Raw genomic sequence first — 14644 nt, forward strand, 5'->3', positions numbered from 1 at the left:
TGACAGTGTGGACTATTTTACAGTGTATATTTATACAAATCAGCAAGTTGTGCACTTTAAATATGTAAAACTTGTAAAAATCGAAAAACAGAATCAGTGGCAACTGTTCAAACTGGTTATTGAGAAAAATGCAGTGATCATCAGTGCCTTCTTATACTCTTGTGTATCAATGAATTATAGACTTTAATTAGAAATACGTCATGTGCATGATAGAAAGTAAAACATATCCACACATATCAGAGAACAATACAGATTACTCATCTCTAAAGGAATACGTTGATTAGAAGTCCCTGTCTATTACATAGCCTCATTTTTGAAAACTGGACAAAGAATATCTTCCAAACTGGACATTGTGTCAGAACAAGATAGGTTTCTGAAAGTCTTTAAATTGTTTCTCAGAGAATACAGAATGAATTTTTAATTTTCTGGAGACTATATATAAACTTTTAAGTTTTTAAAGAAATAAGTTAAATATTCCTAATGTGTTAACAATATTGAATATTGAGTGACATGTCACTCTAACCTAGGCATTAAACTCTTCCTTATTGAAGATTGCTGGTAACAGATGATAATATACTACTGGATAAACAGCACAATAACTTCTCTAGTAATTTTTTACCTAGGGTCATTAAACTTCAAATAATCTGGATACAATTATTCCTGTCATATTTTATTCATTTTTTTAGTGACTGGGAAATTATGATGGTTATACATATATAATGATAAGCCCTTCATTTCTGAATCCTTAATTAATATTTATGAAATTTTACCCATAAAGTATTTTTTACATGTTACCCATTGGAGATATAAAACACATAGAGTCCTTGGTATTAATAATTTACCTTTACTGAAATAGACACACATTATTATACCTTCAGGCATGGGAGGATTGTAGAGTTATTAATTGTGTGTGTGAATACCTATAGGAAAAATAGTATTATGGAAACAAAAGCTAATTTCAAAAGGTTCCACATTTTACTAGAAAGAAAATATTTCACATATCTTGTCTACACTGAATTCATTTCTCAAGATACTGTTCCTGGTTTAGAATCTCCTTATGCTAAATATGATTTTTAAAAAATTTTCTGTTACTCATGTAATACCTAATATGGCTTATTTGATAAAAATTTATAAAGTATTGTATCTTTTATCTCTGCAGATATTTTAGGAATGGCTTTTTGATACTGAATTGTGTTCCAAAATTAATTTTTTAAATGTAGTTCTATGATAACTATATTAAGATATATATCCTATGATTAGTGTGTTCCATGATGTCCCTGTGATAAATAATTTTAATTTTAAATTTAAAAAAAATGTCATATGAATATCCTCCTGATGACATCTGTTTTCAAGCTAAACTCAAAAAAATACAAAGAAGCTTGCATTACTATTAACAGTAGTGTAGTATCCACATAAGGGCTGGTGGTACTGGCTCCAATGTCTTTTTCCCTCTTGGCTGTGACTGATATATTACAATCATAGTGATATATTACAATAGTCACAGGGACTTCTGGAGTCAAAACATCTGAATATGAGAAAAGTCAGCTAACCGTGTGTCCATTAGAACGGCTAGCTTACCAAACTGACAGTGCCAAATGGTGGGAGCATGTGGAGCAAGAGGTCCCGCTCGCTGCTGGAGGGAGAGCAAAATGGAGCAGCCATTTGGAAGGCAGCTCTGCAGCTTCTTAGAAAAACTAAACACAGCCACCGCATGAGCCAGTAATCGTGCTTCTCTGTATTTACCCACACAAACAGAAAACTCATGAAACTTGCACAAAGGCATTTATGGCAGCTTTGTTCATAAATGCCCAAATGAGGAGCAACCTGGAATCCCTTCAACAGGTGAACAGATGCATGGACCGTGGGCTTCCAGACACAGACATCATTCGGTGACAAAACAAACAAATCACCAAGCTACGAAAAGATATTACGCGAAAGAAGCCAGGCCGAGATGGCTACATATTGCACTACTGGAGCTCTACAGCATTCCAGAAGACAGTAAGGTCAGGGGCCGCCAGTGGGTGGGGGAGGAGGGATGCACGGGCGGCGCAGGGCACTTGTCAGGTGGTGGAGGGACACTCTGCAGTGCTGTAAAGCCTTGGGTATATGACATCCACTTGTCAAAACCCATGGAGTGTACGCCGCCATACGCTAATGTGAACAACGGACTCAACAGCCACAATGAAGTAGCAACGTGGACTCCTCCACTGTAACAAGTGCACCACTCTAATGCAAGATGTTACCCACAGAGGAAGCTCAAGAAGAGGAGGACCGTATACTTTCTGCCCTTTTTGCTGTAAACCTAAAACTGTGAAAACTAAAGGAAAAAGTCAGAGTAGGGAGGAAGGCAATGGAGAAAAAGGATGTCCAGGACTATTAACAGCATGAGGAAACTAGCCAGGCCAATCTTGGATCTGCAGGGAACTTTATCCAGCACTGAAGCTGAATCACCTCTCCAGCCCCACTGCAACAGGGACAGGAAATGCACTCGCTCCAGACAACCCTTCTGCTTCAGGACAGCTGCCCAGGAGAGAATTTATTTTGTATTGATTCAAGGTCCTCCATAAGTTTCTATATAGAAAAGATGTTTGTTTCCACTCTTGTGCAACTATCCTTCAAATACTAGCGCATAACTTCATACACTGCTGCCAGAACCCAAGGTCTTTTCATTTTTAGCTTCAACATCCTGGTTTCCTGAGGACGTTCATTATTTAACATGACGTCACCTCCCTGTCAAGATGTTTCAGACACAGCCATGTGAGAAAGTGCAGTTCCAGGAGCTGAATGCAAAGTCCCACATGTTTTATGAACTGGGAAGAAACAACAGAAGTGGCCCTTCTGTCTGAGATTTCTAACTCAGGTGGGGGCTGCAATCAACAACAAAATGCCCTCGTCCACGTGCACCGTGTTTACTCGGGGTTTCCTCTAACCCAGATGGATTTCTTTTTGAAACCAAAGCCCAGTACTTTTTATTTTTTAAACACAGAGTCAGTCCAATGTACCTATGGGTTCTGCATCCAGGGATTCAACCAACTGCAGCTCGAAAACATTTTTTAAAAATTGCATCTGAACTGAGCATGCACGGATTTTTCTTGTCTTATTCCCTAATCGATACACAATGGCAACTGCTACTGAGGGAGGTCTGTGCCCATAACACACGTATGTGTGTAACATACACACATGTCCGTGTGCACCTGAATATCCCTGTGAGTCCATACGCTTGTGCAGATGCACATACATGGACACACCCATGGGGAAGGTAGCTGCTCTTTACTTTGAGTCTCACTGCATGGGGGTTGTTTTGGTTTTCTCTGTTCTGTTTGACTTATCCCCACTTTAGCACTCACCAATTTCTTTAAAATTAACCCACTATAGAGGCCAGGGATTTAGCTCAGTGGTACCGCCACCTGCCTTGCAAGCACGAGGTCCCAAGTTCGATCCCAGTACCAAAAAAAAAAAATTAACCCACCTGACCAACCAAGTGACGACACTCACCTCATAATTCTAGGGGATGCAGAGGAATGGGCAATCCTACCTCTCTGCATAACTCTGCTCAGTTACAAGAAGTGTCCTCAACAGATCTGCACCTGCAAGTGACACTGGTCACTCTGGAAGGCCACCACTGATTCTAAAGCCCACCAGAAGCAAAGTGATGCTTGCAGAGTTTTGATAAATGAGGACAAGAGAGAACACCCTCCTATGTACGCACTGCTGTCCAACTGTCTTGCAAATATCTTCATCATAAAAACAGAACCCTACAAGCACATACGCTGCGATCGCTCTCCCCTGTGCATGGATTGAACCAGACTTTACAACGTGGAGCTGCCAGGGAGGCAGAGCACCCGCAGCCTGCTGGAGGGAAGAGGGGCAAGGTCATGTACTGCAGAGGACCGTAATACTGATTACGCCCAAGGCAGGCTGTGAAGAGCTAACCCCTCAACTGGCTTGTTTATAGAACCGAGTCTGGCTGAAGCCTACGTGCTGAGGTCAGGGTAACTCACACCTAAATTCTGTCCCAACTACAACCTTCAGACTAGAAGGACAATGTTCTAATTTCAACCATATATTTTGTCCATTCTGTTCCTAATTCCAGAATGCTTTGTCTTGTCCTTTACGAGCCTTGTTTACATTAATTTCCATAGAAACCACATGTTGCCTTTACCCCAATTGGTTGCCAATAAAAGTCAGTGCCTGGGCCTGGCCAGCGCGGTTGTCAGTTGCACTGGCATTGGTCACCCTGGCCCCCACTCTCTCTCCTAGATCTGTCTCTTAGTGTATTCTTTTTCTCAGGCCTGCATCGTATACTGGGCAGGTGGGGACTGGAAGCTGACTGCAGGGGTCACCGGTAATTTACAAAGGCTTCTAAACCGGCACCTAGTTACGTTCTGCCCTCCAGTTTCCCACTTGTCAACGGGATGAACCGGTTCACCACATGTGTGTTAAGAGTTATATTCATTCATCTCATCTAATCCCAAACAATCCCATTACTACTTCGGTGTCCTTTTTGCATATTTGGAAACTGATGTCAAGGAGGTCAAAGAACAACCTACTGAGGTGTAGGTTACAATAAGAAACCAGGTGTTCTCCCTTGGGTCCTCAGCCCCATCACACGGCCTGACAGAGATCCAGCAACCAAAACCAACCTCTGAGCTGCAGCCCAGCAGCAGCAGCAGTTCTCCTGCCATCACTTGTAACCAGGTCCTGACCTAAAGACACAGGGTGACAGCTGTTCCCCATCAATCCTGCAGTTCCTGTTATGACAGCTCAAGAAGAGAGAGGAAGGGATGGAGACTGGACAAGAAACAGAAATTAATAAATATTAATTGACTAATGGGTACTCATTAATAAGTAGTAGTTAATCTGAGTAGTAAACTCAAACTCAAAATGCAGAGTACTTACTGTAGTCAGTGACAATGTAAAACTCCCTATTCTATCATTAACACTTCCAAACCCTACAGTTATATTCTTCTTAGCAAGTTGGTACTGTTATCTCCTGCACTTTACAGATCAGGAAACTGAGGCACAGAAAGGTGAGATTCCATGAGTACTGAGCTATTAAGCTATTCACCCCAGAGCTTGAAGCCAGGCAGCCTTCATTGTGACCTCTCTGCTACATCATATCTACAAATTGCAAAAAATCAGGCCAAAAGGAAGCCTAGACTCAGGCAACTGACGAGTGATAAAACCCAGTTTCTCCAACCTCTTACTTATACCAGTGGACCCTCAAGTTACCACAGGCCTAATACATGAACATCTTGAGTTATGACTGGAAGTTTAGTTTTAACTTAGGAGCAAAGTCTTGATTCATGACCCAAATGCTGCCGCTTGTGCTTCCAGATGGTCTGATACAGATTTAACCCTAAAGAGCTCTGGAAGGAACATGACAGCATCCTTTCCTGTGTGGGGCTAAGTGAGAAATCCTGGGCCAAAGTCTCTCTAAGGACACTGAGATCTGCCTGTGTGCAGGAGAGAGAAGTTGAAGGCTGTGTAGAGGACCCTGGACCTTTATTGACCAACTTGAGTTACAACCAGCCCTCAGGATCACATTGAGTTTGTAAGTCAAGGGTCCACTGTACCAGCAGGACTTATTTCAATTCCATGTGTCAGTGTCTTACCAAACCCTTGTGGGCTTCTGTACCAAGAGTTTATGCGCCATGCATGGGGAAAGGGTACGAAGTCCAAAGACAAGCAGAGTGGGAACGCCTCGGGACAAGCCCCCCAGGAAGGAACCCACCACGCTTATCTTCCAAGCCTTCTGGAATGAAACGGTCATTGTTCTCACAACCCCTCCGTGGTCTTAAAGGTCCCCAAACCGGGGGCCAGGAAACAAATTAAAAAGGGACCGTGAACTGTCCGTCTGATAGAGGAAAAGGATGCTATGAAAAATCTAAATACAACTTGTCTTTACTGCTCATTGTTCTCACAGTTCTCTCAATAGTCTTCAAGGTCCCCAAACTGGGGACCAGGAAACGAACTTTTTACAAGAGGACTGGAGCTGTACATCTGATAAAGAGGAAAAGGATGCTATGAGGAGGCTAAAAACAATCTGCTTTTCCTTCAACCCTGGGATGGGCGGAATCACGATGCCACATGCTAACATCCTTATGCCAGAATCTGGGAATGTGACTGTGTCCAGAGATAAGCCTGTGGAGAGGGGATCAAGAGGTGACCAGGCTAATGTGGTGTGACTGGTGTCCTTCCAAGAAGAGGGGATTAGGACTCAGACTCACAGAAGGATGAGCACATGAAACCCAGGGAGAAGGTGACCACGAACAAGCCAAACACAGGCTGCAGAAAAACTAACTATGGACAGCTTGATCTGGAACATCTCAGCCTCCAGCAGTGAAAGAAAGAAATTCCTTTGTCCCAGCCACTGGGGCTGGGGGGGTGTTTCTTCCGGCAGTCTGAGCTGATTAACACCGGCCCTAAATCACCTATGCTAACAAGCGGGTCTTCTATATCCCGCAGAAAAAGGCAGGCATTCCCTGGCAGTAGATAACAAGCTCTGAGCCTTTGTCCGCATAAAATCCGAAACATTTCAGCTGACTGAGCTAACGGCCTGTCCTCTAGACGGAAGAAAGGCTGCCCCAGCACAAACTGTTGACTCGGGAGTTTTCTCCAGCCCACCCCACAGCTGATGCAGCCACTGTGAAATCCTGCAGCATAGCGGTTTTCTACCCAGTGGCCTTGTTAATGATTGCTGGAATGCACATAAACCATGTCAGATAAATAAAGGAGACACACATCAAATGCCACCTCTCCAGAGGAAGCCAGACAGGAATTCTCATGTGGGCCTCCATCTTAACGTAAATACAGTAAATTCATCTCAGTACAGATGTCCAAATGATACAAAGAGCCCGGTTTTCTAAGGTCAGAGGCCTGTTTCCCATGTGCAGGGCAGCGAGAGGTCGCTCCTGTCCAGAGAAAGGCCAGGGCGCTACACCCAGTACAGAGGCGTTCTCATGGAGTCCACGGGCCCCAGACCAGCCTGAGCCCTCCCGAAAGTCTCTGGGGTACCCCCTGTCGCCACCACACAGCAGACCCCAACACAGTGTTTCCTAGCTTACCTGGAGGAAGTGAGCTTCTCGGAGACAAAGAGATTTAGATTAAGGGTGTGTGAGAAATAATATTGCTTGATTATCTCAATGAAAGCAGCAAATCTGTACTTTGTTTTATTGTCTATGAATTCTTCCGAGAATGACATCCAAGATGAATGTTTGAAATCGTATTTATGAAGAATAAAGAAGCAAGTATTGCCGGGGGTGGTGCTCAGTAGGAGAGCTCTTGCCTCACGAGCGAGAAGCCCTGGGTCCTATCCCCAGCACCACAAGAATAAAAACGGATAAAGAAACAATTATTTAGTAGAAGGCTCATCAGTGAAGTACACGTGAGTCACTTCTGGCTTATAGAGCACTCACTACCACAGCAGCATCAGATGTACAGTGAGGGAAGAAGGAAAAACACTAGGCAGAACAAGGTAAGTCAAGGAGCTTAGAAGTTTCTAGGGAAGGACACGTGCAGTATACATTTTAGATAAAGCTCTCGTGAGCAACTACCTTCATTACCTCATTTCTGTTACATTTCAGTTGACTGTTATCCCCTTATCTGAGACTGTGGCACAAGGTTTGATCCAAACATACAATGTCTGTTTAAACTTTTAAAGACTTCTCATAGTAAAAGACACATTACCATCAATTCCCCTCATAATACTTGCTTCCAACACACTCACCCCATCATTCCTGCCACTGTCTGCAGCAGCTCTGGAGTCCTCTTTTGTGAGGGTCGCTAGTAGTACTGTCCTAGCTGCCTCGATGTCCTGAATGGATTCAAAAACGTTAACTTTTCATGGTCATTTTTGACTTTGGGGAAGATTCAGAAGTCACATGGGGCCAGATCTGCTGAATAAGATGATGAGGACACAGTGTCACGTTTTTTACAATCCCTTTGACTGATGGGACTCAGCAGCAGCAGCACGCACTGTATTTTTTATTACACTTGATAAAGACCCTCACAAAAGAGGACTCCAGAGCTGCTTCAGAAAGTGGCAAGAATGATGGGATAAGCATTCAAAACAAGGGGGAGAATTTAGAGAGGGATTAATGAAAATGTGTCTCTCACTGAAAAAGTTTTTTAAATTTGATTTTCAGCATATATTTTGAACACCCCTTGCTCACAATTAAGGTAAAGAAAAACAGCTCCAAGAATAAGAAGAGAATTTCGGAATTCAACTAGATTTACTTTTCTTTAATTTTGGTGCTGACACCAGACATCCAAAACAAATGAGTCAGACTCCAGTGACTTTTCCCTCACCCTTCTGTCTTTTCATTTTGCTTTTTTCTTTTATTGGTGGGGAGGGAGGAGCTGGCCACCAGATTAAGTGGGTTTCTTTCCTTAAAAGTTTTAAGACTCGTGGCTCAGAACTTTAAGGAATGCTTACTTTTGATCCATGCTCAGATACATAAGTAAACAGTGAGGAAAGCCAAAGACGATTATCAACAGAGGGCACTGAGATAGAGGTCCATTTGCAAAGTAAATAGTAACTTGTAATCAGTAATCTGAAGATGGGAAAGGAATTTTTTCAAACCCTTGCAGAATAGTTCTATTTTCCATCAACTGGAAGGCTTTTTCAGAAAGAGCCCACCAGGAAGCTAGCTCATGGCCCGGGGACCACTCATTTCAAATGAGGGTGACTAACTGATCTCAAAAACACAGAACGGAGCCATGCATTTTACCTAAGAAGTTGAAACTGAAGAGTAAGAGGTTGGCCTCTGTCATGGTTTAGATCTGAAATGTCCCTCCAAAGTCTCACATGTTCAGAGCTGAGACTGTTGGAAGGTGACTGGATCGTGGGCTGCTAAACTCATCACTGGATTAATTCACTGATGAGTTAATCACTTAATGTGCTGTTAGGAGGAGATGTCCCATCAGAAGAAGCAGGTCACTGAAGCTGTTCTAGTCCGGGGCTTCTCGCTCCCCCGCCCCAGTGTGTGTTTGTGTGTGTGTGTGTGTGTGTGTGTGTGTGTCTCTCTCTCCCTCCCGCCCACCCTTTCCTGGCTGTCATGTAGTGAGCAGCTCTCCTCCACCACACTGTCACCATGCAGTTTCTTCCTTAGAGCCAGGTGTTAGGTATTTTGTTCCAGCAACAGGAAAGCTGGCTAATTCTGTTTCCATTCCTAGCATCCATGTATTGCTCCATATACACTGCTCAGATTCACCAAGTATTCTGAAATGACTGCTAAGTCTGTGGGAAATTAGTCTTGACTAGTCAAAAACACAACCAGGCAGGTCACCACATGCCCTTTGCGGGGCTCTTCTATGCAGGCTCCATGCAGCAGTCCTGCATCCCTTAAAATGAGATGAAACCACAGGTCAAATGCAGTTACGGGCATTCTCAGGCCCAAGCCATGCAAAAGGTGCCTTTCCATAGCCTGACTCCTCACATGGCCTGGCCAGACCTTCCCAGTTTGCAACTGTGAACGTCTCAGCCTTTGGAATTATGCTAGACTTCTCTCCAAGATGCAACTGCCCTTTGTTTACACCGGAAGGGAGGTGGCAATAAATAGCACCCTTTTCTTCTCCTGTCAATGTAGATGAAGGTTCTAAAAGTTGGCCTGGATTTTGAAAAAGAAAGAAGTCAGCAACACTCTGGGGAAAAGCACAAAGGGAGGCCTGCTGAGCTGAGTGCTGGAGTCCACCCTGCACCCTTCCTCCTGTCTTGCCAACAGGGATGTGCACAGCTCTGCCTGGGGCCAGGGTCTGTGTGTTCTGAGCATAGCTTCTCCGTCAGGAACCCCTAGAGGGAAGAGACGCACCCACGTGGGGAGGTGACATGTGTCTGTCAGCTTTCTGTTGTAACAGATACCCAAAATGAGCCAACTCAACAAGGAGAAAGGTTTATTTTGGCTCAGTTTGGGGGGTTTCAGTCTATGGTCACTGGGTCTGACACTCATGGCCAGAATGCATGGAAGAGGAGGCTGCTGGCCTTGCAGATCATGCAACATCCCTCCAAGGCCATGCCCCCAATGACCTCACTTCCTCCCACCAGGCCACACCCCCCAGAGGTCCCATCACCCCGCAGTGTAAGTTCTATCCATTCAATGCATGGCACTCGAGAGTCCAAATAGTAGACTGGGAACAAGGGCTTCCTCCTTCAAACCTCATCCAAAAAGTGTTAACTGAGCATCCGTTTTGTCACAGGGACTACGGCGGGAGGGACAGCGGTGGACAGAGGACATGACCTGTGGTCTGTGAAGACTGGGCACCTGAGTGGGACAGACAGAGTTGCCCACGTCACTCAGGAAAGGGACAGAGGCCGGGAGGGTGTCTGGGTGTGGCGGGGCAGCCAGTCAGGTCTGGAGAAGATGGGGCTGGTCAGGGACGTTTGCTCCACAGCACCTGTGAAGGCGGAGAAGACGGGTGGGCAACGTCCAGGCCACAGGAGCCAGGACCAGGGAAGGGGAGGGACGGCCGAGACCGCAGCAGGGAGCAGCCCAGGGACCGGGAGCTCCAGGGGGATAGACAGGGCGTGACCACCCCACAGGTCTGTGCCCTCCACCTTAAAAGCCTGGGCCACTGAGGACCTTAAGGAGCTACAGGGTCACTGGGGATGAAAGGTCATGAAACGGGACATGAGAACCTGGACATCACAGGAGATGGTGCTACTGGCTCTGTAAAGGCCAGATGGCCAGGACAGAGATGACTGCAAGAGGGTCAAGAAGGTTTTCTAAAAGGTCACAGTGTGAATGAGAAAAAACACAGAGACAAGCAGCAGTTCCCAGCTGGGGCCAGATCCTTCTCCCACACTTCCAGGCTCGCCCAGGCCCAGCGGATTTCTGGCTTCTGCTTCTCTTCATCCACACACTGACCTCCTTCTGCCCCAGTGCCTGTGGCAGTGCCGAGGACCTTGGCCTTCCCATCCCTTCTATCCTTCTCGTGGGAACCCTCACTGGCTGCACACCCAGTGAAAGCAAGAGAGCCTTAATCATTAAGCCGTGCAAATCCAACCGGGGACAAGGCCCAGAAACGCTGGGAAAGTCTTTCCTACACTCACCTTATTAACCATTACCCGACTAGTTAGACATTCAGAACTCCCGTAACGATATGGTTTCTTTCCCTTGATCACTGACTCGGTGTAGCTTTTGCACAAGTTAGATTAGAAAGCACTTTCTGGGTATGCGTGTGCAAGATTTCACTGCAGACATGGATCTTTCATCCTACTGAAGATTCTGTTTTCTTTCAAAATATCTAAGTTCATTGAGCAGCTATCATTTGCCAGGCATTGAAATAACAAATAATCACATGTAACGATTTATATTAAAGAAGGAATATTCAAATACATTAAGATCCATAATATGTCAAAAGGTTTTTGATTACTAAACCAAAAAAGATGTGGCTGGGGCTTGGGCTGTAACTCAGTGGTAGAACATAAGCACATGCTTAATACACACACACACACACACACACACACACACACACTAGTGGTGAGAAAGTGAAATGGTACAGCCATTGAACTATCAAAATATAAAAGCTATGGCACTTCCTCAAAAATTACACACAGAGGGCCAGGGATTTAGCTCAATGGTTCTGCCGCCTCCCTTGAAAGCACAAGGTCCTGAGTTTAATCCCTGGTACCAAAAAAAAAAATACAGAGGGACTGAGCATGGTGGTGCACACCTATAATCCTAGCACTTGGGAGGCTGAGGCAGGAGGACTTCCGTGAGTTTGAGGCCAGCTTGGGCTACATAGTGAGTTCAAGGCCAGCCTGAACTACATAGCAAGACCCTGTCTCACAAAACAAAAACAAAACAAAACAAAATTTAAACACAGAATTATTATATGGTCCACTAATTTCTATCCTGGGTATATACCCCAAAGAAATAAAAGCAAAGACTCAAACATTATTTGCTTGTCTGCATTTGGGGTTTTTTTTTTTTGCAATGTTGGGGATCGAACCCAGGTTCTTGCAAATCTACCCTTCTCCCACTGAGCTCCATCCCTGGCCCTCAAACTGTTATTTATACATCAAAATCGGCAGCAGCATTATTGTTGAAAAGCAAAAACGACCCCAATGTCCACTGATGAAATACTAGCTAAACAAAATTTGAGACATACATACAACAGAACATTAATCAGCCTCAAAATGGAAAGAAATTTGGACACTCACTGCAGCATGGATAAACCTTGAGGAGAGGTACCCTGAGAGCAATAATCAAGGCACAAAAAGACACGGCGAGTCTCGCCCTACTTACTCTGCAGAGCCTCAAGTCCAGGGGCAGGAGGGGAATGGGGAGGGGTGCGGATGCGGAGCTGGTGCTCGCTGGGTACAAAGTGTGCCTTGTGCACAATGAAAATGCTCTGAGGGTGGGAGAGAAGACCAAGGGCCACCATCCAACTGCCACCGAACGGACACTTCAGCTGGTTAAACCGGTAACTTTGACACTTTGCATGTGTGACAAGGCTAACTAAAAAAGGGGAGAGTGAGAAAAAGTGAACACCATGAAGACTCCCTTTGGGCGGAAGACTGGCGCAGTGGCACTGAGATGAGCTGGGACCCAGCATTTCCGGGCAGGCCAACTCCACAGAGCACGGAGTCCTTGGTGCTCCAACAGAGTAAGCGCCTGGCGTGATGCTCAGAACTCTGCCTTTCCCAGAACCCTGTTTCTCACTAGGACCCAGAAAGGTACCACGACACTTCACAAAATACAACATCAGAGACCAAACTGGCCAGGGCTTCCCAGTGAAAGGGGGCCGGGAGGTGACATGGCTGCAGTCCCATGGCTCGGGAACTAATAGGTAACGTAAGGCCTCACCAAACTGCTCCGCGTGCCCTGGTTTGCACAGCGGTGCCACGCAGCTAATCATCTGCAGGTTTTAATTTGCTCTCATGGTTTCCAGGCTTCACTTCGTACCTTACTAAGCCCAGAGGGAAGTCAGGCGTCACTTAATGTCGGGGACACGTTCTGACACATGTCTCCCTGGGCCGACCTCACTGTGTGAACATCAGTGTGGACTCACATGCACCTCGGTGGCAGAGCCAGTGCACACCTGCAAGTGCTCGTCCGTCAGTGTCTTTAGGTGCACCGTGGTGGCTACCTCAATGTCCTGAATCCATTTCAAACTTTTACCTTTCATGGCCATTTGACTTTGGGGTAGAGCCAGAAATCCCACAGTGCCAGATCCAGTGAACAGGGTGGATGAGGACCCAGCGTCATGCTTTTTCGAGCAAGCTGCCTTTCCATTGGAGGGCTCTCGGCAGCAGCACTGACTATGTTTTTGATGACCCCTTATAAAGACACTCGGGAGAGAGGGCTCCGAGCTGTTCCAGAAAGTGACGAGAATGATGGGACCAGTGTGTTCGAGGTGAGGGGGAGAACTGTGAAGGGGACCAACAGCACTATGTCTTTCCCTGTAAAAATTGTTTTCTTCAATCTACTCATTCATCAATAGATAACAGGAAGCCAGGAGACAGATCTTTCGCAAACGGTGAGGGAACCAGGAGACAGGGGGAGGGAGGGAACGGGGATGGGAAAGTAAAAAGAATTAAGATGTGTCGGGTACAAGCACCAGCTCCCCACGATGAGCGCAATCACTGTACTGCAAACATGCACTGAATGTTTTAAAATGTAAAATAAATAAACATTCGCCATGCATTTGATCACTCCTAGTGGCCCAGCAGAGATGAGATACAAGCGTAGGAAGTTCTCAGCTCCCTTCTCGTCTCATGGGGCCACTGCCCTCCACGAGCCCCGCCTGTGGCTGCAGCGCCATGGTGCAGCCCGTGGCTGCCTGGGCACGGGCTGCAAAGGTCCACAGGCCGCGGAAACACGAGCTCCAACAGGCAGCTGTCCCCGTCATGAAGCAATGAATACCTTTGTCTCCGCCCTGGCGACTCCGTCATCTCACCAGAACTCCTGCCGACGGACGGAGCAAGACTCGCATAGCTGCTCTCCCTGCATCCCCAAAGGGCAGTGAGCAGCAGGTGGTTAGCAGTTTCCTACAAGCACAAAACTGCACATAACGCTTCCCATGATTCAGTCTTCATATGGTAACTCCAGGGATGCCTTCTGCATCCCAGCACATCATTCCCCGAGAATAATGGACCACCAACCAACTAACCATGCAGGCCCAAGATCCGAGTACAAATCCTCTCCCAGGGTCGGGAGTTATTTCTCCGATATCCGGTATCTCTCAGAATGATGACATTTTGTGCTAATTCAAGTTTTTCTCTTTTGTTGGAATATGACTTGGAAATTCTGTGCAGCCTTTGACGCTAATACTTAAATATCTAAAAATGTCACCACCATGTTACAAAGCAGTTTGGATGGCTCCATAGAGACTAATAATCATGACACAATTTACATGTGTGAAGCCAATAACCAAGACCCGACATTGCTGAAGCATGAAGGTCAGCCCAGGGCTCTCAAATGTGTGTCCAGGACAGAAACACAATGTAAAAGCTCATCATTAATCAATTAACACTGTACTATCCAAGTAGCAGAGAACAAGAACAGAGGGGTGGGCAGGAAGTGAAGGAAGAAGGGATGGAAGGAGTAAGGGAGGAATGAAAATAAAATTCTAATCTTCATGCTGCCCACGACGCGCTTCACGGTGCACTTACAGTCTCTGCTAGTGAGCACGTAAATCG

At 45.7% G+C, this 14644-nt stretch overlaps 1 protein-coding gene across 7 annotated transcripts in view; it reads right to left on the reverse strand.

Annotated features, from left to right (window-relative positions):
* Positions 1 to 14644, reverse strand: part of Lama1 (laminin subunit alpha 1) — a 132103-nt gene that overhangs the window by 75517 nt on the left and 41942 nt on the right. The window lies entirely within an intron of this gene.

Source organism: Heterocephalus glaber, unplaced genomic scaffold, assembly GCF_053883595.1.
Source record: "Heterocephalus glaber isolate CG9 unplaced genomic scaffold, H.glaber_assembly_v1.0 deba00000331, whole genome shotgun sequence".
Classification (NCBI taxonomy): Eukaryota; Metazoa; Chordata; class Mammalia; order Rodentia; family Bathyergidae; genus Heterocephalus; species Heterocephalus glaber.